The 25163-nt window shown below is 41.9% G+C and overlaps 1 long non-coding RNA gene across 1 annotated transcript in view; it reads left to right on the forward strand.

Annotated features, from left to right (window-relative positions):
- The first annotated feature begins 6941 nt into the window (after window positions 1-6941).
- LOC137146436 (uncharacterized) overlaps window positions 6942-25163 on the forward strand; it is a 75043-nt gene continuing 56821 nt past the window's right edge. Inside the window, exon 1 of the long non-coding RNA XR_010917935.1 lies at window positions 6942-7051. This is a non-coding gene — a long non-coding RNA (uncharacterized lncRNA). The remainder of the gene's footprint in view (window positions 7052-25163) is intronic.

Below are 25163 nucleotides of genomic sequence, written 5' to 3' on the forward strand. Positions count from 1 at the left end.
TTTAAGTGAGGCAGGGCAACCTTCCTTGTGGGCTAAGTGACTGAGGCTTTGAAGTGCCATCTTTAAAAATGATTTGGGGTCATAGGAGTCAAATTCTCATTGAAAGTCCATTTCCTTGGGAGTTAGGCACCTAGGCACTTTTGCCAATGCAGGTAGGCATCTCGTTGGTGATCTTTAGGCACTCAAATCCCTTTAAAAATCTGGCCCTAAATCTCTCTCTGCCTCAGTTCCCCATCTATAAAATGGGGATAATAGTACTTCCTCATCTCACAGGAGGATGAATACATTGAGGATGAATACATTAAAGTTTTGACGCATTCATATACTGTGTTAATGGTGGGTCTTATAAGTATGTTAGTAGTGTTAAACAATACATGACTATTTGATGGCCTATATAAAAATGTGATGGGGACCTAGGCCTTTGTCCACATAGCTGAAAATGTCATCAAACGACTGATACTAGTCAGTCGCCTCAGACCTACTCTGAAACTTATTGAAGTCAGGGGATAGACTCCCACTGACTTGGATTAAGCCTGTAGCTGACTTTCTCAGCTGATAGTTCCATCTCCATGCTCTATTCCATACTTTGCCTATCATCTAGCCTTTAGATGGGGCCCCTCTAGGTGAGGATTGAGCAACACAGTGTGAGAAGCTTGTATGTATTGTGTGTGTTAGTAAACAGAGGATTCTAACAGCTAAGCAGGACCATTAATCCCTCCCATGAGCACAAAATTCATGCAAATAAATTTTAAACAGGTTAATTTTCTCCGCTTTCTTGCCTCTATCAGATGTAAAGAAACTTAAAAGAATAATGGATGTCCCATTGTTATCACTGCAGCAAGCATCTTATATCGCAAAAGTATTACATGACACTTCCTTATTATAACTAGTTCCACTCATTAATTATACTAGAAGAAGCTTCTCTTTTCTGTCTTTCTTCCAATCCTGGATAGCCAGCCTGTTAGTGTGGGCAAATAGCCATCTCCTCACAGATCTCCTCCACCCAAATTCATTGTCAATCAGGCACCCCTTATGCATGAAAATGACAGTGTTAATCATGTAATGCTGCTTAAACACTTTCCCCCTCCTCTTTTTTTTTTCTGAAGCAATCTTATTAAGATTAATTATCAAGATTAGTTATTGTCAAAAATTGATCCAGCAAATCAATGATGGTTTTTTTATGTTTCTGCATGTGTTAAGTGATAGCTATTCTCTTGCCTCGGACAATTGAGCATATTAATAATATTTATGAGGGGGATGTTTGCAGCGATTAGAATAATCTTGCTCATATCGGTCTGTACTGAGACAGTTACAGAGTGGTGCAATTAATTATAAGGAAAGAGAGAATTAAAATGATAGTGCATCTGTAGCAATGCATTGATTCTTCATTCCGCAGTGGGATGCTACATGAATGGAAAAATGTAAGGCTAGAGTTTCTCTTGAGACACAGCTCTGAACACAGGGAGAGGTGAAAATTGCATCACCTAGAAAAAGCTCCCTGGAGACATTGTAATACCCCTCTGAGGGACAATGCTTCCTGTTCTCCTTTGCACCAGGGGGCATGAATGTACTGCTACAGGCCTGCAGCAAGGCCTGATTGAGAAAAGCATGGGCTTATGTCCCATGGAATTTAATGGAACTTTAACTGTGTGAGCTTAAGTTCCATCAAAGAGATTTCCTGAACAGGGATGGACATGATTAAGTGAATCAGGGCCTATATCTCTATCTTGCTCCCATACTAGTTGAGCTATTTTACCCAGCTGGTACAGAAGTGGAGCCAAAACTACATCTGTTCCGTGCTCCTCCTACTATCCACCTTCTTCTGAAGGGGTGTTAAACAAGAGAGTCGCTTTCTATGCACCTGGATATTCCACACAGGATGTAAAATTGGGTTTTTCTTACCCCCTTGTGGGGACATGTAATGTAATCTGGCCCTAAGGCAACATTACACTTGGGCACTGGCTCCCTGCTCTTGTAGACATACTTGTGTTAGCTATCCTCAAGCTAGCATGCTGTAAGTAGTAAGAGAGCCATGGGCAGTGGTGAGTAGCAGCATGGGATAGCCATCCTGAGCATTCACCCGTGGGATCCCAGGCAGGCCTTTGCTCCTGTGGCTATGGGACTATTTTTAGCGTGCCAGCTCAATGAGCGATAGCATGAGTATATCTACAAGAACTGGGAATCACATCCCAAGCGCCAAGTGTAGACCCAGCCTTAGACAGCACTTGATCTTGCATGATTCAGGTGAAGCTGGCCTCGCAGCTGGCAGCATGTGAAATGGAAATATACTTCTAAACCTGGGCTGCTATTACTTTAGCGCCAAAGAGCACTTAGATCCTAATGAACATACGCCTGTTCTAAAGGAATGTGTGTTTTTCTTTTTAATTGCCATGTAACAAAGTAGCGACGGTTGAATTGCATAATATTTAAATGTGCATTGTTATCTAATTATCATGGTATTGCGTTTCATGGAAAGCATTAAATACATTAAAAAAAACCCTCTTTGCGAGTATCTCGTATGGATCGGAAAATCATTCTGCATTTAGGGTGAAATTCACTGTTGTCCAGAAAGGTCACTACAAGACTGATGCACTGCTTAACCCTTTAAGGATTGAGAGGAAGTGAAGTGGTGCACGGGGCTAATGCTTACCCTCTGCACAGAGGTGAATCTCATCCTGATTCCTATGTAGCTTTGAGTTAATTACATGACAGATAGATTTATCTCTTATTAATCTTCAGTGCTCTTTTAGCAACAAATTGATATATAATTAACATAGGCAATCTTATTAAATGCATATTAGGGAGCTTATTTGAGACAATTGAAATCTTTAATTGAAGGTATTACTAAGTGCCTCTCATTCGTACAATAGTAATTGTGAGTTGTTGCTAAATGCATCAGAATTGAAATTGAAAATATCCGTCAAAGGGTTCCCAGTTTGGTGAGTGACTTGTAGAGCTGAGCCAATAATTCATGCTGTCTTCTCACAATTTTCTACTGTTTATGATTTTTCTATAATTATATTGGGCATTTCTCCAATGTATTCTCACTTGAAAATAGTGCTTGGTCTATAGATTATTCATAGTTTATTGTAAATATTCACTGTGGGTGAATTCACTTAAGTCCTGAGTGGGTGGCTTGGTTAAAAATGTTATGGGGTCCTCTTTCTCTTCCATGTTTGGATGACTTATGCAACTAATGAAACAGAGTGAGATTTGCAAATTGTAAGCTTTCCAATCGGGTAGAATCTGGAATTGTTTTTTGGTAAATATCTGACTTGAAAAATTTGTTTGTCATTATTGGACTAGTAAAGCTCAAAGGCGTCAACTTGAATGTGGAAAGCAATTGCAAAAACTCCACTGACACTTCTTCCTTTGCGTGTCAAAATTCAAAATGTCAATAATTATTGAAATTTGAAACATGTTGGTCAGTTCAATAGTTGGTTGGAAACACTCAAAAATCCATTTTCTCTTTTAAAAAGTCTAATTTTGGAGTATTTCTACCAGCTCCCGTTGATTTTTAGAATTCAAATGGCTATCTGTTTACACGATTTAATGCTGTTAGCTTGGTTCAAGCTGCTTTGCATTCTCTTTACCTGTTACTCCCCATCAAATAGCTAGACCATCCATTCTGCAAACGAGATGTTCTGGATACTAGACCACGCCCTAAATACTAATATACAAGCCACTAGGAGGAGCAAATCCAAAACAGCAACATGATGGGCTACTACATTAGCAGATCTCTCACCATAGTGACGTGCAAAACTGTCAGATTCTCTTCAAATGCAGAATCAGTGATCACAAACTAGAGATGGCAACCAGGAGGCACAGCATAATAAAACCTAGCCTTTATGTAGCACTTTTCATCAGTAGATCTCAAAGCAATTTACAGAGGAAGGCAGTCACATTATCCCCATTCTACAGAAGGGAGAACTGAGGCATAGAGAGGTAAAATGACTTGTCCAAGGTCACCCCATAAGCCAGAACAAGGAATAGAATCCAGAACTCCTGAGTCCCAGGTTAGTGCTCTGTCTGCTTGGCCACACTACCTCGCCTTGACATAGCATCGTCTAAATCCTCCCTAAACTCCTCTGAGACATTGCATGGTCTAAAGTCAAAGAGAGACAACGGTGCCCTTGATGTGATAGGAGAGGTTAAAACAAAGAAACACACTCTGTCTACTCCAGTGTCCCACATACGAGGATGAGGAGACATATTTCCTCACATTATCAGGAATCATAAACTAAGTCTAATTGAAAAAGCAAAAAGGCAGAACTGTGTCAGAGTTCAGAGAGGTGGCACGGCGCACCCTGCCACTGGATGAGGGCTGGACAGAACAGAGGATCAAACCCCCAATACAGCGTGCAACTTTGTGCTGCGTAGGTCATTTCTGCTGCTGACAGAGACCTGAGGGGTCTGTCATTACTGACATGACAAGCTATGCAAGTGTGGAACAAAAGTCTCATTGAATTGAATTTACAACTGAATGCACAAATATGGTGAGCCAGATCCAGAGGCTGCTTTTATATAGCTAAAAGGTTGCCTTTGCCCCATGCTATATACATGAATTATATATATATATATTTTAAAGGGTATTTTTAGAGCTGGTACTTTTAGTACATGGTTCCCTTATTTGTAAGATCTCCCTTTTGCTTCCCCTGCTAGTGTACATCTGTGGTTATGGTGTAAAGAAAGCTGGGAGACCCAAGTGTCAGCATGAGATTGGCTGGATGATTGCTATACACAGTTAAGCTTGTCATTATCAGTCGATGCCTCCTCTATTATTTAAAGTTCGTTCATTCTTTGTCTGTCTTGTGATTTTTTTTTTTTTTATTAAAGTATTCTGTCTATAGTGCGCGATCCCCAATGCATCACTTTGGAACTCGCAGGAAGACTGACATGTACATAGACTTACAACCCACTTACTTACTGTTTCTTTGGCACCATAAGGATCGCCATCTGTTTTTTGCTCCACTTACCCATCACTATACAATCTTTTCTTTGTAATGTAGGTTGCACAACTCTTCTCTTTTTACCATCCCAGCCCTCCCCACACGCCTGGTATGTACTCTATAGCAACACCCAGGAGGGTAGGTAATTAGAATTTTGGTCACCCTTTGTAGTGTACAGGGAAGATGAGGGCTCCCCAGTCAGCAAGTCAGAATCTTTAGCCAGGTTCTTTGAATATTAACCTGATCCTGAATAAGGAATAAATAATGTACGATGTAGCATATTCACATTTTATTGTAAATTTGCCTTAATACAAGCATCCAAATAAATCCAGGTAACTATTTTGGAGGAGGTTCCCACAAGTTTTGTTTGCCTCCTGGAGCAGTTGCCTGTGCCTTACAGTGCATGGCTTCTGTAGCGGTGAAACACAATAGTTGTGTCCAATATTAGTTAGAAAGCAATAGAAATGCTGGGAACCAGAACTCCTGGAATCTACTCCCGGATTAAGGCAGGAAGGATTATAGCAGCAGTTACAAAGATAGTCAGCCACGTAGATATGGCTGATCCATTCTGAAAGCCAATGCGGCTAAACGCAGAGTCTTGGTTCTACCACCTTAGAAAAATTGTTGCTTCTTTCTGAAGTGATCTCCTGAAACCTCAGTGCTACTTGGTCTGTAACATGGTGTGAATAATACTTGTTTGACTCCTATGGTAGGGCTACAGAGGTTTCTGTTTTTCCAGTTTCCTTTTTAAACCGCTCTTTAACTCACCCACAGAGAAAAGATCCTTAGAACAGATTTTATAGGCAATCATTATTATAATCTGTCAGCTTTCCCTCTCCTATCAGGCTGTGCAGGTGAGATACATCAGTGGTTATTACACCACTTTTCTACACCCACATGCCCTTTTTTGAGGTTATCAGGACATCCATCTGACTGGGAAGCCATTTAGCAACATAGGGGAGGATCACGTGATTGTGAGCCCTTGAAACTTGGGACCCCCAGCTTGGGAACCCACGTTGTACGCAGTCTGAGTCAGTTGTAGAACCGAGTCCTTATTTATTTATTACACGTAATGGGCCAGTGTTGTGAAATGCACAAAAAATGAAGTCTGAGCCTCAAAGAGCAAAAAGGACAGTGCACATGGATTGCTCAAATCAGCGTCGCCCTTTCATTGCGAGGGATGGACGAGAGTTGTTCTACCTGAGGGCAAGGCCAGAGCAACCGTAGTTGAACTAACCTGTTTTAGTACTAGAGCTGGTTGGGAATTTTCTGTCACAATGGTTTTCGGATGGAAAATGCCCAACATTTTCTGAGGGGAAAATTTCAACTTTGAAAAATTTTGATTTCCTGTTGGGGGGGGAAAAATCAAATGCCTGCCCCTTACAAGGCTTGTTGGCAATTTTTCACTTTCACCTGCAAGGAAAAAGAGACATGGACAAGAGCCTCCCGGGCAGGCGGCCAGCAAAGAGGAACATTCACTTTCAGTTACTCTGTGACGGGGTGTTCATCCCAGACTGGCTGTGAGGGGGTTAATGTAGATTGAGGAGTGGGATAATTAGCCAGACTGATCACAGCTGAGAGGAATCAGGTCAGGTGGCTAAGCAATCCCCTGAGGTATGGAGGGAGCCCAGCTGAGGAGAAAAGACAGGGAAGTAGCTCTCAGTTACTCCCTGGGAGAAGGGCAAACCCAGAGTGGGGGGTGAGTGCCAGCTGGTAAGGAAAGGGCTCAGAGAAAGGGAACAGCGCTTAGCTGCTCACTAGTGGATCTCCTAGCCAGGACAGGGAGTAAAGGCGGCCAGGCCTAGGTTCCCCTGCCAGCCCCCATATGGGGCAGTAAGTAGGAAAACCGCCCAAGGCTGAGGAAGTGGCAGTGAAGTGGTGAATGGAAAGGCTGCTGAAGAGACCTTGATACCCCTGAAGGAGGAAACATGTATAGTGACCTGGCTGGAGGGCTGAGTCCTGAAAAGACAGCAGCAGCTCCTGGAGTGAGAGAGAGGGGCTGGAGTCCAAGAGAGGCAGAGAGACCGTGTGCGGCTGTGGGGAGGTGTGTTGACCTTGCAAAACTCATGCCCAGAACCTCCAGGAGGTGGTACCACCCGGCGGTGAGTAAAGCACTCGGACATACCTGGAAACAGGATTTTTCTGGAAAACCCTTTCCCATTTAAAAAACCTGATTTTACTCGGGTCCCATTTGGAATGATGGGGAAGGGGTTGTTTCAAAATGGTGGTGGTGGTGGTGGGGGGGCTTTCCTTGTGTTTTTCACTTCCTGGCTAGCTCCAGTTCATTTGGTCAGGTGGGTAGGCACAATCTGAAGGAAAGGCTTGTACTTATTGCTCTATAATACTGGTTCCTATTATTTTTCCTAATTTAGACCTCAGTTATGCTCCCAAGACAGAAATCTCCGCCTCGTCTTTGCTATAAGCAGTTTGTTTTTCCTTTCCTCTCTCTCTTGAGTGCCATGGGACTTGGGGCTTGTTTACCTGACCAAGCTCTGCTTAACTTGTGATATCTGATGCTAGTGCTGCGCCAGACAGGAAGGGACGCCGTTCACCCCTGTGAGTCACTGAAAACCAGAACGGCAGCTGCAGGTAGTACAGACAGACGGCTTGAAAGCAGTGCCTTAGTAGGGTGTCTCTCTAAGAGGCTAGAAACACTGAAATGAGGAAAACAAATATAAAAATAGGTGGAAGGAACCCAAGGTCATTTTCCTGTTTTCTTCTGTATGTTTATGACTCACGTAAGCAAAAGAGTAACTCCTTTGTACAGCTGCTCTTGCTTTTGCTGTCCTTCTCTCTCATTCCCCTCCCTCTGATGCACGTGTTGGGATAGTGAGCCAAAACCAAAAATCAGCTCTCAGGCTCCTGTAAGCAGGGGTCATGATAACATCCGCCTTTCCGATTCTATTTTGCACTTACCAGTATAATAACCACGCACAGATTTCAGCTGCTTTTGAAACAAATTAAGCAACTTAGAAGCTTAGCTCTGAGTCAGATCATTCTGCCATAGTTTGTCGTTATAGGCTTTTCTTTTTTTTTGTGCTGCCGGGAGGCAGAATATCCTTAGAATTTAACAGTGGGCTAGATTGCGGTTTGGCCTGTGCAAAGAGAACATTCCCAATACCCCTGAACAAGCTACCTAGGCCTACGGATGGGCAATGCCGAAGTAAATGAGCGCGGTGCCTGCACACTGGGGGTGGAGTAAAACGGACAGAGCCTTGTCCCCATCCCTCACAAGCTGTTGGATAGTGCAGTTAAGCTGGTGAGAGGGGGAGAAGGGGGTGTTGTAACTCGCTGTCCACATAGGCCGGCAGCAAATTATCAGCTGCCTCACTCTGAGCAAGGGGATTGTGCCTCAGGAGCGTATGTCTGATGCACAGCACCTCCTGGAGCCACACATGGGATGGTGCAGCTTGCACAGCACCTCTTGTTCATGGCTGCGCCTAAAGGCACCAGCTAGTCTAAATCAATATTTGTTCACGGCTCTGTAAATTCTGTAGGAAGTCTGGATTGAGCCACCATGTGTGAGCGGGGGTTACATGTTTGCCCTGGCAGGGGATGCTTGTCCTGAGCTTGGAAGGTCCATTGCAACTGAAATCCCAAGACGTGCCGCCATCTGTAATGTGATGCCTCTGGGTGAGTTGTTGGTCATGAGGATCAAGCCTCTCTAGACCTGCAACCTGGAGACTCTGCTGCTTGAACTGTGAGGCCCGGCTCTATTAGCTCATAGCCAGTCGCCAACTCGTTAACCTGCATGTTGATCAGTCACTAGAGGAAGGCAGAGAGCCATGCTGTGGGTTACACAAATCTTGTGCAATGTGTGGCGCAAAAGCAACATGCATTTAGCCTACGCTTTGTGGCAGGTGCTACGGAAGCTATTTTTTAAAACAAGTAACCATGGTGGGGGTATAGATCTGAAAATATGGGTGAGGAGATTTGGATAAAATTAGAACTGGCCTGAACTTCTACCTGTCACTCAAACTGAACTTGAATCCAACACTTTCTCTGGTTCATTGAGGATCAGTGATTTTCTTTTTTCTGCAACTGCCTCTGCACTTAATTTTGGGACCAAATGTTGGATGGGCTGAAAATAATCAGAAGCTGTTCTTGTAGTAGCATTTCTGACCTGATTTAGTATTAGGATCTCTGATAGAAATTTCTATCCTCATGGGATTTCCAGGCTAATCTGCATGCTGAAGAGGTCTGTATTATGCAGATAAACAGATGACATTCTGGTTGCTTTAATATTATGGAGTGTAAATAGTAAACAATACTAATCTTCTAACATGCTATTTTAGCTCTGGTAAGGGATGTTTGCCTCATGTTGAAACCATGCAAACGTTGTGAGTTTGAAAGTTCAATTCTACCTCCCACGTTGTTGGGATTGCATTTCACTTAGAAAAGGGAATGCAAAAAATAGGAGCAGAGAAGGGGTGATGTGAAAAACAGACAGTAGGCTTGAGTCAATCCTGAGCAGAAGGACAACTGTGAGGGGGTTCCATGTAGGTCAGACAAGGGTAAGTGGCTTCTTGACACTTCAGCCCCCGCATCCTTCAACACAGCTGCACATGGGTGTACCGCAACCTGCTCCTCAATGAATATTCCAGAATATCTGAGGAGAGCAGAGTTTGAAATTGTGATTCTGTACTAGGCGCCGGAGGGTAAGTGTCACCCTCCATCCAATCAGGCACCCAGGTTGCTTCGCGTGTTCCTCTTGCTTAATAGGAGCAGCTTGAATGTTGAATATTGAATAGTCATGTGAGCTGCTAACCAAGAATTATTCACAGAAATTTGGTGAATGATTTTGAATAACAATTGAGGAAAAATCACAACCCTGTTAATGGGTAGCTTATAAACAGAAAGACCCATTCCTTTACTGAAGTATTAGGTATGAATTATTCACCCAGTAACAGGCTGAATTAGTGCCAACTCTCCAGCAATCAGGCAGGTAACAGAGAGGAAGTTCTAAGATCCCATGTAACGCAAACACAGCTTTGCTTTTTTTATTTATTTCTCATTTATATCAGCTTGCAGACAAGAACATGAAGTCTCTTCTCCTTTCCTTCCAAAGGCCTCTCATTAGGCCCAATCATGTCCAGTGAGGTCAACAGTGTTTTAAATAAAGCAGTAATATAGGAGATGAGACACAATCTAACAAGGCGAATGCATAGTGTGGATGTATATATACAATATTTTTCCTTACCTGGTCATCAAATCCGCTATTAAAAGTCTTAACGTATTGCAGTGCAGCCTGATACAATCCGTTGGATGCTTCCTGGCATATAGAATCTTTTTTTTAAATGGTGATTTGTTGTCCAGGAAAGAGAAAATAATAATAAATGCCACTACAACAGAGATGAAAGGAAGCTAGGATTTGCCTGAAGTTACAGTGGAAGCAAATTACTCAGATCTTGAAATATCCAATTAAGTATTCTTTTTTTCATAGGCTTTAATTTCTTGTTTCCAAGCAGACGAACATTATCTATTTCTTATGCTGGAGTAGTGCCCATTTGCCCCAATCAGGATCAGAGCCCCATTGCGCTAAGCACATAGTAAGAGACGGTTCTTGCTTTGAGGATCTTGCAGTCTAAGGTGCCAAACCAGCAAAGGCTCAGACAGGTAATTAACTTTGCACAGCTGAGTAGTCCCGTATGCATGAATTTAACTTTGAGCACATGAATAAGTCTTTGTAGTAACCAGGCCAAAGAGTATAGTCTTTTATTGAGCTGGATCCAAGGTAAAGCTTAAGGTCTTTCTATTTGCTTCTGGTTGGAAGAGGGAATTTTAGATTTCCCTCTCTGGAGAAGGGAGTTAACTAACTTATCCATCTCTCTAGCAGCTTGGAATCTTGCAAATTATGAAGCTGGTCATTTTCCCCCATGTGTGTAATTAAATGTAGCAGGGAAAGACTCAGCTGTAGGAAGAGGAGGCCAAAGATCAAATTCTTTTCATGGTAAAATATTGACAATTCCCTTTGCTATCAATGGGTGGTGTGTCCGCCCAGGTACGAAATAAAACTTAGATCCTTAATCGTGAGATGGGGTGGAGGGGGAGGGAAGGGAATTGTGAGGGCACTACCTCAGTCTGCTACTGGGTGAATTTATTTTTTTTTTACGCACCACACGCTTTATCAATGAGTTCAAAAGTTTAGGATTTAAATAAGGATCAGACACATGTATACAGAGAACATATACGGTTGCATAAGATTAGATACAAAATTACCAGGGTTTCAAATCCTCTTGCCAGTCACTAATGCTATGTCTATACTGCACATTTTAAATAAGGTAATAGGCTAACCTGGACATCAAGCCTGTGTGTGAGCATCCCCACTGCAGTGCCCTATCAGTGTGAATGTGTCCTCGGTGTTTCTGCATTCGCCCATTTGTGTCTAAGGCCTCTTGTTAATAGTGGGAGACCTTGACTGTTGGTCGGGTGGGGGTGGATTGTGGAGGATTATCAACACTAAGTGATTTAACCTGCATCCTCCTGGGAAAACTAGGTGGGTTCTAGCCCTAGCTAAAGCAGAGCCTAGGTCCTAACACACACCCCAAACTGGCCAGTTAGTATGAGTTTAAAACACCTACAAATCCAGATGAGAGGTTTTTCAGTGTGGACAGTAGGGTGCTTTTGGCTAAGACTCGCATAGGAATGTGAGTTAACTGTGCCGTGTCGGCATATCCTAACTGGATGGAATTAGGATAAAACTTCCCCTAAAAAATTATTCCTTTAGTGATCTGTTTATAGGGCTTTCTGCTTCCTCCTCTGAAGCACTGACTATTGGTCACTGTTGGGGACAGGATATTGGAATAGGTCAACAACCGGTCGCCTCTGTTATGGCAATTCATACATTCCAAAAAATGGTAACATGGCCCTCATCTCCTTACATATTTGTTCTTCTGCCCAGGGATCAGCCATTGTAACCCTGTTTTTTTTCAGGTAAACACATGCCATCATTGGCTCATTGAATACACATGAGATGATTTCTCTGACCAGTAGCAACAATGGTTAATTTTCCCAGCCAAGCAGGCTTGCTACATCTTCCTTTTTCCAGCACTGTAGGTCTTACTGCATGATTGATTTTTTTAATAGCTACTGAACTGCTACATTTACTGACATATTCAGTCTTTTATCACATTCAATAGCACAAGTAAAATCTATTCCATTCCTTCAGAGCTTCTGCAAATCAAATTTATTTTGCCATTGAAAATGTCAGAAGAATCCAACCAAAACCGACATTTTTCCCCCTATCCCACTGCAACAGCAGATTGAGGCCAAAGCGTTAGAAAAACAGGAGCCTTAAATTAAGGTTTCAAATTCTTATTTTGGCATCAGAGTAACAGATCTGATTTTTTTTTTTCCAAACTTACTGAGCATACAATAGTTCCCAGTGATTTCAAGCTGCAGTTATCTCAAATGTATGCAAAAGTTGGACTTCTCAGTCATGCTTACGGCAGTTTTGCCGGGGCTTATTCCTGTGCACTAGAAGACAGGGAAATAAACCCTAATAATACGTAGCTCTTATCATCCAAAGATCTCAAAAGATCTCAAAGCACTTTGCAGAGGAGAAAAGTGTTATCCCCATCTTACAGACAGGGAAACTGAGGCACAGAGGGGAAATGACTTGCTCAAGATTATGCAACAGGCAAGTGGTGGTGTGGGACAAAATCTAGTTCTCCCGAGCTCCAGTCCAGTGTCCTATCCACTAAACCACACTCCTCCCTTGTTAGGGTTAAACTTTCTTCTGGCATAATTCTGTTGACTTTAATGTAGCAACATCAGCAGAGAATCCAGTTCTAGGTTTCTCTTATACGTTCAATATCAATGTCCAACATCATTTAGAATTCACTAGCGGTATGTGTGCATCTATGGGGAAGAGTAGACACCAAAGAATACACAAGGGCAAATCCTAGCCTCCATTATATTTGTGCAAGCCATTGACTTCAGTGAGATACACAAATAAGACTTAGGGACTGTTCAATATCCATCAAAGTTCTTCCTTTCACTGAAGTGGGAGTTGGGTCAGGCCCATAAGCCAGAATTTGGTCCACGGAGCTCACAGCAGGTTTTAGAGGTAGAAGGAGCTGTACATTGGAACCCAATTATAGTGAACTCCTGAGACCGTGAAAGAGAGGCATATAATGAAAGCCCCAGTTGCATTGTATTCTGTAAATATCTTTTTTTGGTAGGGTGACCAGATGTCATGATTTTATAGGGACAGTCCCAATATTCAGGGCTTTTTTCTTATATGGGTACCTATTCACCCCCATCCTGATTTTTCTAATTTGCTATCTGGTCACCCTAGTTTTGGCTTGATAGTGACTCTTTGCCTATAGAGCCCTGTTGTGGCTCCCCTATGGGGGCAAAAAAAAAAAGACTATAAAACAGTGTATGAAAACAAGTGGGCTGATCACTGAAAAGTCGGGTAACTGGGCAGTGGAAGACCTGCTGACTCAATGCATTTCCCTCATCTGTTACTGGTATAGTTTGAGTGACTGAACGTGACCCTTTGTACAAACTGTAGCACAAACTTGGTCAATGCTGCGTATGAGTCTAGCTGCTGCAGAGCAGTTAGGTTTGGCAGAGTTAAGTTTTTATTTTATGATTTTTTTTATGCTAACATCAATGTTTGTTTAAATAATTTTCTATTCTCCATTTTTACAGTCACAGGAAGTTATGGGGAGGACAGACAGTGAGGGGAGTCAAACCAGAATTATTTAGTGAGTAGATATTGAGATTCAAAACGTTGTTTTGTAATGGTTGAAACCAATTGTCGACATCACATGTCAAAAGATTAGGGTTTGATTTAAGGCTGTGTACTTTGTACAAGTCCGCAAGCAGGCCTGTGTGGGGCGTGGGTGGGGGCTTCTTGACACTCACTGATAAAAATCGAATCTTTCCCAGCCTAACTGTTGTCCTTGGACCAATTGCTGAAGTTTCAAAGCAGGGCCACCAATGAAATACAGCTGTGCAATTGAGAGGTAGACTATTTATTTATTGAGAGCCAAATGCTGAAGTCCTTTTTGAAGCAAACTGTCGCTGAGGTCAATTGGAGTTCAGAATTTCCCCCTAAAGGGGACATTCATTCATCAGCCTATAGGGTCCTGTGACAGGGCAAGGCGCCTAGAGTTGACCCAGCACTTGCACTGGCTATTTCCCCCTGGAGTGGATTTAATTGGGGGGGATGGGTGCTCAATGACTTAATTAGGCAGAAGGCTGATGAGCTATTTAGAACAATCAGCCCTTCCTCTGGGAATAGTTAAAGGACAAGGAGGATGAGCAGGGGGAGGGGCTGGCAGAGGCCAGGGGATGTTGGGTTTTAGGATAAGGAGATCTTTGTCTTCTCCCTCCCTGGAGTGTAAATGAAGGGGGAAGTTTACGTCCCATTGTATGTTGCTGTACTGGTGAATGGCTCTCAGTAAATAACCCACTGGTGGTTATAAACCTGGAAGTGTTGAGCCTCTTTTGTGATTCAAAGGGTGGAGAAGGGAGTCTGTTACAGGGGCGTATAAGGAGTTCTCCAATCTGCCAGATCAGGGTGGAAGTCTGTGAAGCAAGTGTCCCACTGAGCTGTGAAGCACTGTTCAACACTACCTGTGTTCCGTGAAGCTGGGTTCCGCCTAAAGGGAACGTAAGTTCAGCCAATGGGCGTAAGTTCAGCCAATGCTTTATAGGCTGTGCAGGTGCTCCATCCCACTAGTCTAGCTCAGACAGCAGAGGAGCCCCAGAGGGTTTGCAGGACTTCTGTACCTAGCCCAGGGATTTGAGGACCAATTCATTTCCTACGCTCTCAGCAAAGTGCTCTACACAAACCTATTTTCGCCCTGGGGTGGGCAATGGTGAATTTCACCCTAGTTCAGTCTGTTTAATTTAAACAAGAAACCCGTTGCCATCCATCTAATGTCTGAAAATTCCATGTGATCCTTGCAGATCACATGGATCTATCATCGCTAATGTGTCAGCAGTCCTTTCTGTCCGGGCCATTCTGTCCGGGCCTTCTACTTGTCAGCATCAACTGTCTTCCTTATGTAGCAGAGTGTCCATCTTTAAGTTATGTTTTATCCTCCCCAGTATCTTTCCCCTGCTGCTCAGACCTTCAGTGGACACCTGACTTGCCTCCTTGACAGATGAGTTGACTCAGGTGACAGAGGGTTCTTTAGCCTGTCTCCTCATTTTTGTTCAACTTCTTTACCGTCCAAAGATCTTCCTCATGGAAAAATCACGTGGTATACGCAGATCAATTTTAATACTGAAGCAAGCGAAGACGGCAAGAGCTTGTCTGGGACTCTTAATAGTTTTCCTTTCCGAATGACTACACACATCTAGTGCTAGACATGACTGAAACACTGTACCATCAAGTTTTTTTGTTTTGATATAGAAAACATTTAATTTATTAAGGTATCAGAGCCATATAATGAACATGTCTATAGAGCCAGTGCTTTATCAGAGATAATCCATAGCTATTCAGCTCAAACAACATTTCAAGAACTGGAAACATCTGGCAAAGAAACCAGCTGTGAATATTAAAATGGATTGAGGGTAAGAAAGAAACTTTCATTTATTGAATTGATAGAGATTTAACCTAAATACAATTGAATCCCTTCACTTGCTCACAACCTCATTTTATTTATATGAAAGGACTCTTGGCTGCCTTTTAATTGTGTACATGAAATTACTGATATTTAGCGATTGTTACTGTCACCTTCCACCTCCATCAGCATTGCAAAACACAGCTTGAATTAACTTTGGAAATAATTTCTTGGCTAATGTCTCATCTCCTGAGAGGTGCTGATATAACTAGCAAATCATGGATCAAAAAATGTTTCATAGATGTGCTCTTTTTCTAGGCTTCATGTAGTCTTCATATGAAATGAAAGCCATTTCATCTATCATAATGAACGGATGGATTCTGAATTTTCAGAGCGCTGACATTTGTTCTTAGTTTAAAAAGCATGTGGAGGGTGGCTGTTAATGAGAGATGTGTAAGAGGCACAGTGGTTGCGACCAACTGAAAAAGGTTCATATTTATCCAAATCTTCATCCTTCCCCATCTCAAATATTGTGCTGAGCATCCTTAAACACTGACTCCCATGCCACTGTAACCCCCTGGGTAGTGTTTTATGTCTTTCTGTGCCCAATTCATAGAATATATGGGTCTTCTAATGTTACCTGGAGTTCTTTCAACCAAAGCTCTTGGTAACTTTACTCTGTGCAAGGTGGTGTTGGAAAGAAATCAATGAAGACATGGCCCTCTGATAGGTGGCTGGCACAAACAGTACAATACAAGAGTGCTCTCACTTAAGCTACACTTTATTTAGTCTCAAGCACTTAAACACGTCAGCAACAAGTCAGTAAAACATCACCCAACCCTCAAGTACCGAAGTTTGATGCGGCTCTCAAGTGAGACACCAGCAGCCTTCTGATTGGCCCATATTCTGTCTGCCAGTGGAGACCCTACTATGTGTCTATGAAGAGATCCAACTAGCCCAAACTTCTCCTCCCTTATTTATCCCTGTTAGCACACCCTTGAACTTTCAATAATTTGAGGTCCTGGCTATCAAAGATAGTGCCTGTCTGTAGGAAATGCTACCCAATTGGGATCAGGAGATGTGTTCCAAAGAGATCCACCCCCTTCAATTGGCTTCAATGGGAGGACATGCTCTCTGGGAGATGCATTCCATAATTTGTTCCCTTCCATGACCCTTACCTTGTCCAGATTAAAAACCCCTTTAATAACCCACTTCTATTTACAGCAAATCAAACTGACTTGTAAATAAAATGTCTGTCCAGAGACCCTGAGCTCCTTGAAACATTGGTGGTCTTGGGGTGTATAGAAAACCCCTGATACATACCAAGCACTACTGTAAATAAATTATATATAACAAATGTAACGATAAGATGGAAATTCAGAATTGAGCAAAACACTCCTTAACTCTGACTAAAAGGTTCTTCTACCTCTAAAGACAGGAGGTGTATGGGCTGAATAACAAAAAGCCAGGAATTTGCCAGTTAGTGTTTCTCTATAGTAGTTACAAACAGTTTTTTGTCATTAATGCAATAATGGCATTATCTGCTGGGATTCCCCATTTACTATTGATTTAATTGCATGGTGGGGGCGTGGGGAATGTTAATTGTTTATTGACATTGTTCAGCTCATGCTGGGGTTAAACAAATCTTCAGATTGAGCTGCTTCACAGAATGAGGTCTCTGAGGGGCTTGCACTCTGATGGTGAAAACATGCTCCCTGTTTCTAGTTTGACAGCAGGGCTATCTCCTATGTTTATGACCCTACCTAATCTCTTGTCTGGTCTTACAGAACCATAATAAATATCCTCCATACAGATAATCCATATAGAATGCTGTGTCTGTCTCACATCTATCTCTAATGTGCGAGCCATGTGACTCTCTGTAGCTCAAAGATAGAAGCTTGGTGCTTCAGGTTCTGTCCGTCCGTGTCCACCCCCCCACCCCCCCCCATGACCCACAATGTTAAATACATAGTATTTTGGGGTAGTATTTTGAGAACTGTGGCCATGGCTTCCAATCTGTAAATAGATTGCCCATCCTGTTGTTTGGTGGTGATGCCTCAGCCCCATGCATTGTGCTCACTCTCCATTCGAGTTCTCTATAAACTACTTTTTATGAAGGCTTTAAAATCTCTTGGCTATTTGGCATTTTTATTTCCTAATATTTTGCCAACATTCCACAGACCGATATTAGCACAGATGGCCATGTAGGGCCCAATCCAAAGGCCACTGACTTCAGTGAGCTTTGGTTCAGGACCATATTGCTGACTATATTTCAATGACTATTCAGAAATGGACAAGAAATCCACTTGGCAAGAGCAACTGGGTCCATGTGTGTTATATCTTCATGTCACTTTAAAAAAAATCCACTCCACTCTGCTAATTTTAAGAAGTGTGCACAGTATAATAAAGCATGGCCAGTATCTGGCTGTCCCCTGACTATGCTGTAGTGGTTCTCATTTAACCTTTTGCTGTTTTGAATCTCTCAGAAGGACCACTTCTTCTGGATACCATAATAGTTTTCATATCACTAAATTCTTCTAACAAGTCTGCACCTTAATACGGAATGAAGGGACAAACTGGTGCTCTGCCTTTTAATAAAGTGTGGTACAGAAAGTCAATAACCTGCCAAGTGCAACTCACTGCATTCAACAAAAACTGCTTTAAAGCAACATCCGTCCAACATTGAGATGTAAACTGACTTAAATATAATTCTGAGTTGCACACAAAAATATGGTTGGTGTAATCCTGTTTCCCAGTCATCATGTTTAGGAGGTGCTAATGTTATGTCTGGGTGTTTGGGTGTGGTTCATTGAGTCACTCCTTACAAGGTTCTAATCAGAACAAAATTGTACGTTTATAGCTAGCAGCAGACTCTGGCTCATTGATGCTCTTAGTTGGATTTTGAAGTTAAGAATGCAAGAACTCTTTGGTTTAACACACGTTCTCCTAGTGTTAAAAGGGAGAACAAGACACACAATCCATAAAATACATGGGAGCAACAGCCAAGAGAAGAGAGACCAGACAGTTTTCAACAAATAACCTATTGGAAGTGTTGCCTAAGAGTGGAAATCAAGAGGCTTTTTTAAAATCTGCCTTAGCTGAAATAACTGGGCATTCTAGGACATAACTTAATTATAGTTTTTTTCCATTAAATACTTCTCGTTATAACAAAGTTCATCTACCAATGTCCAAGTGCTTTACAAATTAGGGTACATATCTCAGATCAGAGGCACAGGAAGGTGAAGGGACCTGCCCAAGTCGCACTGCATGTCAGTGGCTGAGCTGGGAAGAGAATCCATATCTCCTGCTGCTTAGATCAGTGACCTAGCTGCTGCACCGTACTATCTTACATAGGGCCTAAAAGACCATTTTTATACAGGAATCATTTCACTATCTACCACTGACATGGAGGAATAAGGAAACTTTTTTCTGATCGTGCACTGCCTCATAGTAGAACAGTTTATGGTAAGAAGGGAAGAACACGGTCTCCAGTTGACATTACAGGGTTAAAATCTCTCCTTCATGTCAAACAGCATTTCATTTACCTGGGGGTGGGTAGGTAGAGCGGGATAATTCACCCCGTGCAGAGAAAAATGCCTATGTATCACTTAAATCCCACTACAGCCTTTAAAAATTGGATTTAGTGCTGCATGGTCCTTATGGTGGCACTCTGCACAATGTGAATGACCCCCTCAGAAATAGAGTGGGCTGGGTTTTCCCATTGGGATGTTCTGACAGAAAAGGCAGGTTTTGCCAAATGGGAATTTTCTGGATCATTTCAACAAATCAAAATGAAACCCTTTGGTTTGGGGAATGCTGAAATGGTTGGTTGTAAGCAAAAAAAGTCAAAACAATGTTTCATCGTTCCCCAGTAAGTTCTTTCATACAGAAATTCGGAGAGAGAAAAATTTGGCTATGTCAACTTTTCATTCTAGTTTGAAATGAAAACAAACGTTGAAATGTCAGTTTCACACAGGATGGAAATTCTGAAAGTTGCTTAGCTCTACTCAAAGTGGTCTTAAATAAGACAGTTTGTCTTCACGCCATTGTGTAAAGAAAGGTCTGATGTAGAAATGTACATACTGATTTATAGTCAATATAGCTCTACATTTCCCTTTCTGATTAAGAAGTGAGATGAATAGTCATTTATAAAATCACTAGGTATTTGCATGGAGGGGGAAAATAGTCTTTAAGTAGTAGTGTATTTTGTTTGTTTCAACAAACCACTAAGCCTAATATTTATTCATGTAAGGAATGTTTCAGAGTTCAAAATGTTGAGTTCACTTATCTGTAATTCTAGCAGCTTTGCCTCACTATTTTTTTCTTTCCCCAAAAGATTAATTAAAATTAAGATTGACTAGTCTAAATGACAGGCAGCACTCCATAGCAGCAGACATACTGAGTACCTGATATGTTCTACTGATGTCAAGAATATTTTCTGAGCCTCTGGTTTAGCAGCAGGATTCTACAGGGAGTCTAATTATAATTCCTTTGGTAATTAAAACAACAGATGTTATAATTAAAAGACTTCTCATTAAATCACTAATAACTGAAGCTTAAGGTGGGTTTTTAGTGAATGACTGCAATGAATGAATCTTCAAGCAATACATACATGTGGGGAATGGGGAAATGATTCTCAAAGGATAAACTTAGTTTGTTTCCTCCTCTTCTCTCTCTTTTTTTTTTTTAAACCCTCCCTCTATTCCCCATGAACTTTTTGAAGACACCCTTTGAAAAATCAGATTGAGAAGAAGGAGATGATTTAAACATACCTATTTGCTGTGGAAACTTTATTGTTCTGGCAACAAACAGGAACAAATGAAAGTGAGGCTCTGCAGTGTGTACAGAGTAGCCAACCATTTAAAGGGCAAGACATCAGAGGGAATACTCAAGAAAGAGTCTTTGCCTTTGGAAGGCTGTTTCTAAGTATATTCCATCAGGAAGGAAAGTTATAACAAGTTACTCCTTTTCCTAGGGACAGGATGAACCATTACAGGACAGTCAAACCAACAGATCCTTTTGGGTGAAATTCACTCCTGTCCAAAGAGCTCATATAGCTCCTGTTTCCTCCTTTTTAAGGACTAGTGGATGGGGTACTAGACCACGGATCAGAATATCTGGGTTCAAGTCCCAGCTTTTGCGGCTTACCTTCTGTATGACCAAGACCAAGTCATTTCCCCTCTGTTTAGATTGTAAGCTCCCTGGAAGAACTGTCTTCATTATCCTCACTCTGCAACTCTAAGTCCTAGTGTAATACAAAAGGTAAACAAGATCCACTTAAGCCCTCAAAATAAAGCTGAAATGGTGAGAGATCTTGTGTGAAGATGTCAACCTGCCTGGATAGCTGGAATATCTGGCCCTTGGAGCGGAAAGCCATGGTTGTTTACATGAGGTGTGTGGTAAGTGTCACAACCCAGAAAACAGCTGTCCAGAAGAAACAAACAAAAGTGCCTCTGCTAATTTCTGGTAAGAAAGATAACTTGCTTTATGCTGACTGAGACACAATGTGAGTATTTGGGCAAGTGAAAGGCTTTATCCTCATTTTCTGGCAGCATCAGAATACCAACAAGCTAGGCACTCAGGGGCTGTCAGAAATGATAGAAGACTTTCTATCTTCTAACTAGCAACTGGCCTCTGGCTTTTCTGAGCCACATTAGACCTGACAGTGAGAATGCTGCAGAATCATTTCCAAAAGGAGGACCTGAGAAGCCAACAGTGGGTGGCTTTGCTTATAAAGCTGGTGTGAGTCCAAGAACTGAGCATACAGTAAATCAGAGCATCTTCCCATCTGCGGCCACATTACTTAACTTTTGGAGTTCCTCACAGTTATCCTAGTCTTCTCTAATCTTTAATTTGGGTCCTCAGCAAATGTTGCCCCCCACTCCCTTCAGTTCCTCTTCCAAGTCTTCAATGTGTAATTTCTATTTAACCACACTGGTCCTAGTACCGCTTCCTGGGAGATGCCTCTATTTATTAATCACTTGTCGGATCAGATTTCCTCTACCTACCTGATGTCAGATTTCATATCATCATGACAAAGTGGGTTTCTGCCCACAAAAGCTTATGTCCAAAGAAATCGGTTAGTCTTTAAGGTGCCACAGGACTTTCGCTGTTATACCAAAGAGAGAGAGGACGTGAAGAATGTATTGAAATACTTCTTGACAACACTACTGCTGAGAGCTTTCAGAGCAACTATACCTACCATATTAGGAACGCAAGCGGACTGAGACATTGAGGAAAAGATTTTTCCTGAGTCTCCAGCAGAGTGTCTGCTCTGACACATGAGTTCAGGAATCATCTTTGGCATTCAGGCCCTAGGCAGAAATAGATACAGAATGGATCAATGAGAAACTGCAATACAGTGCTTCTGTCTTCATTTACTGCTACTGAAAAGAGATCTTTACCTAGGGAAGTGTAGTAGGAGGAGGCAAACGCTGATAAATATATTTAACATCTGTAGGCTAACACTGTCATGAATTTGGAGATTCCAGTATAAGCCAATATCTTCAGAAGTTTATAACTTGACCAAAAAAACCTGGCCTGAGGTGACAGACGACTTACATGGTCTTTCCTAAAGAATAAATTCATTTTATATAACATTTCCAAATAACCTGACTGGCTACCCATAACGAGCCCTTGTAACTACTTTCTCCACTCAGACTCTCAGCCTCTCACCCCAAGTTTTTGTATACCTTCTTGTTGCATCTTATCTTACTTTAGTCTTCAGTTCAATGTGAACACAAGAATAGTTTGGAACAGAAGATAAGGGCCTTAGTTTATATAATCTCTAAGGAACAAGGACTGTACTGTGTGCCCATGCAGTGCTCTGCACAGTGGGGCCCTATTCCTGACTGGGATCTGAAATAATAGCGACATCCAGGAACAAAATAAGTCTAAACATTAGGAAACTTAGGACAGGTTTTTAATATAGCCCAGATGTTAGCAATACAAGTCCCACTATCATTAATGGGAAGGGGACTCTCCGATGAAAGATGCTAAAGAAGTGGTTATTTATTACAGGTGTTGCCAATGTAGGTCTTGGTTCATAATCATAATGAAGACTATAATCCTTCATAATTTCTGTTAGTTTGATATTCAGGGCTGGTGGAAACTTGTGCAGCTGCATTCATATCAATAGAAATACACTGACACCAACTGAGTACCTGGCCTGGAAAGACTACTAGTGTTTTGCACTTATTTTAGTCTTCCAGGCAGAACGGGGACACTAAGGCTGAAATTTACCTCCATGTGCGGAGAATCCACGTAAGGCCAAAGCACCACCTGTATCCTCATATGAAGCACTTATGTCTTCAGAGATCTTGTGCCAGGCCTCTGCAGAGTGAGAATTCCACCCTAAATCTACATTAGGGCATGTTTAGTCTTGAAAAGGAAGACTGAAGGAGTACATAAATCTTCAACTACATTAAGGGCTGTCACAAAGTGGACCATGATCAGTTGTTCTCTATGCCCACTGAAGGTAGGACAAGAAGTAGAAGGCTTAATCTTCAGCAAGGGAGATTTAATTTAAATATTAAGGAAATCTTTCTATTCTAAAGATAGTTAGCCTCTGAAAGAGGCTTCCAAGGGGTTGTGGAATCCCCATCATTGGAGGTTTTCAAGAACAGGTAATCTATATTTATTTGGTCCTACTTCAGCACAGGGGCCTGGGCTTGAAAGGGACCTTGAGAGGTCATCAGGCCTACATTCCTATGATTATTCTGGTTTCACTCAGATCCTTTGGAAGGATCCCAGTGGATGTTCCAAGGCCACTGGGCCCAACCTAAGCTCAGATTCAAGGACACTTGAAAATTTTCAGCATCAGCACTGCACCTGGGAAGATGCAGCTAGGAACAGGCCCCGCTGGAGGGCTACACCGCACCAGAGCGTCCAAGAGGCTGAGAGAGAAGAGGTTGAGAATGAAAGGGAAGGTACAGCAGGCCTGAAGGGCTAATATTGTGCCTGCTTCATCCTCTGGCCTTGCACTCTATGCCGGCCCTATTTGTAGCAAGGACTGTCAAAAATGGGACTCTTTAGCCACTTACGAAACTGCAGCATGACACCATGACTGAAGTGCTTTGGCACTTACACCAGTGTCTTGTGGGATGGGCGTCTGCCTTGTCTACCACTATGAACAGGAATTGTAGCCAACTTATTCCCTATGTTTCTAAAGGGTTGCTTTCATACCCATAAGTCCAAAGTATGCAGTCTTCTCCCCAGTGGCACTACCTGGGTTAAATTTCCATTGGCTTCCATGACAAAGACTGAGTCCTGGTCCCTTTACAGTTTTGGCACTTGTAAAACGATGTCAAGTAGGGGTGTCATTGTTATACAAATACAGCCCCTAATGTGGGTGCAGTTTTCCCAGAATAAAAGTGCTTTATACCATTATTGATTATTCCCTTCCCATGCAGAAATACTCAACATTAATATAAGACATTAATATAAGACCTTTATACTGACATCAACCTTTAGTTAGCACCCCAGAGGAAAAACGCATGAGGCTTTTCATTTCTCCCAGCTTCCACCAGCTGAGTGACATTTAGACACACTCAGCCTGATGGAAACCTAGGGCAATGTCAACTTGTAAATCCATTCAACCATAAGCCACCCCAAAGGGCCAGCAGAGAGCAAAATAATCTAATCTTCCAAAATTCATTCCGAGACAACACAATGTCTAATTCTATGAAACAAAAGAAGTCAGCATTGCTATCAAGCATGTTAGGCACACATTATTCAAGGAAACAGGATGTATGATGAGCTTCCTGGCAGATTGTTTAAGATTATTTGCCACTTTATAGATATTTTTTGGGGAATTTAGCAGCTGGATCCCTCTCAGCAGTCTTGAGAGTGGCCAAGAGGACATTCTCAGCTAAGCCTGTGACAGTTCTCTCCCTCCTCACCAACCATATGCCAAACATGGGGCCCGGTCCCTCAACCTTTCTTCACACAGACTCTCTCGAGAGTAATTCCATTGGCTTCCAAGTTTGCACTGTGTTGGAATAATGCTTAAATCTTCACCCAGGCTGACTGCATTTCAAGAAAGATAAATTACTGTCCGGAGGAATCGCTAAGGAAGATCAGAAGAAATGGTTCTATTTAATTCCATTACCAGCCCACATTTTATAAAAGTGAAAATCTAGCATTTTCTCTTAAATCCTGCATTAATGATGTGCTTGTAAAGTCTTTACAAAATTTCCTTTTTTAAAACTAGGGCTTCTGTTTCCAGTCCTCTCAATCTGGTATTTTGCACCCACTGGGACAATTCATTGGATTAGTTGTAGAATATGGCCAATATTTAATATAACATTTTTTTAAGACTCGTTTTAAAGTGAATTTTAGCCCTGGGGACAACCATAATCTTTTGGCCTGAGTTTTATCTCACTCACCTTAGTGCAAGACAGGAAGTCAATGGATTTACTCCATTCTAAAACAGGTGTAATGAGGTCAGAATTGGGTCCTTTGTACTCATTTTGAGCAGTAAAATATGGGTCTGATCCTTCCCTCTTTGAAGTAAGTGACAAAATTCTTCCTGACTTCAATGGGTGCATGCTAAATTCCAAAGTAATTCCTGTAAATAATCATTACTAATTACACCATTATATGAATGTGCAACACTATTGGGAAGTCACGTCCTTCCCTCCACTGACCTGCACATCTTTCTTTTCAGTGCCTCGCTGTCTTTCCATCAACT

This window comes from Emydura macquarii, unplaced genomic scaffold, assembly GCF_026122565.2.
Source record: "Emydura macquarii macquarii isolate MOO-44397 ecotype Brisbane River unplaced genomic scaffold, CSIRO-AGI_Emac_v2 contig_450, whole genome shotgun sequence".
In the NCBI taxonomy this organism is placed as follows: Eukaryota; Metazoa; Chordata; order Testudines; family Chelidae; genus Emydura; species Emydura macquarii.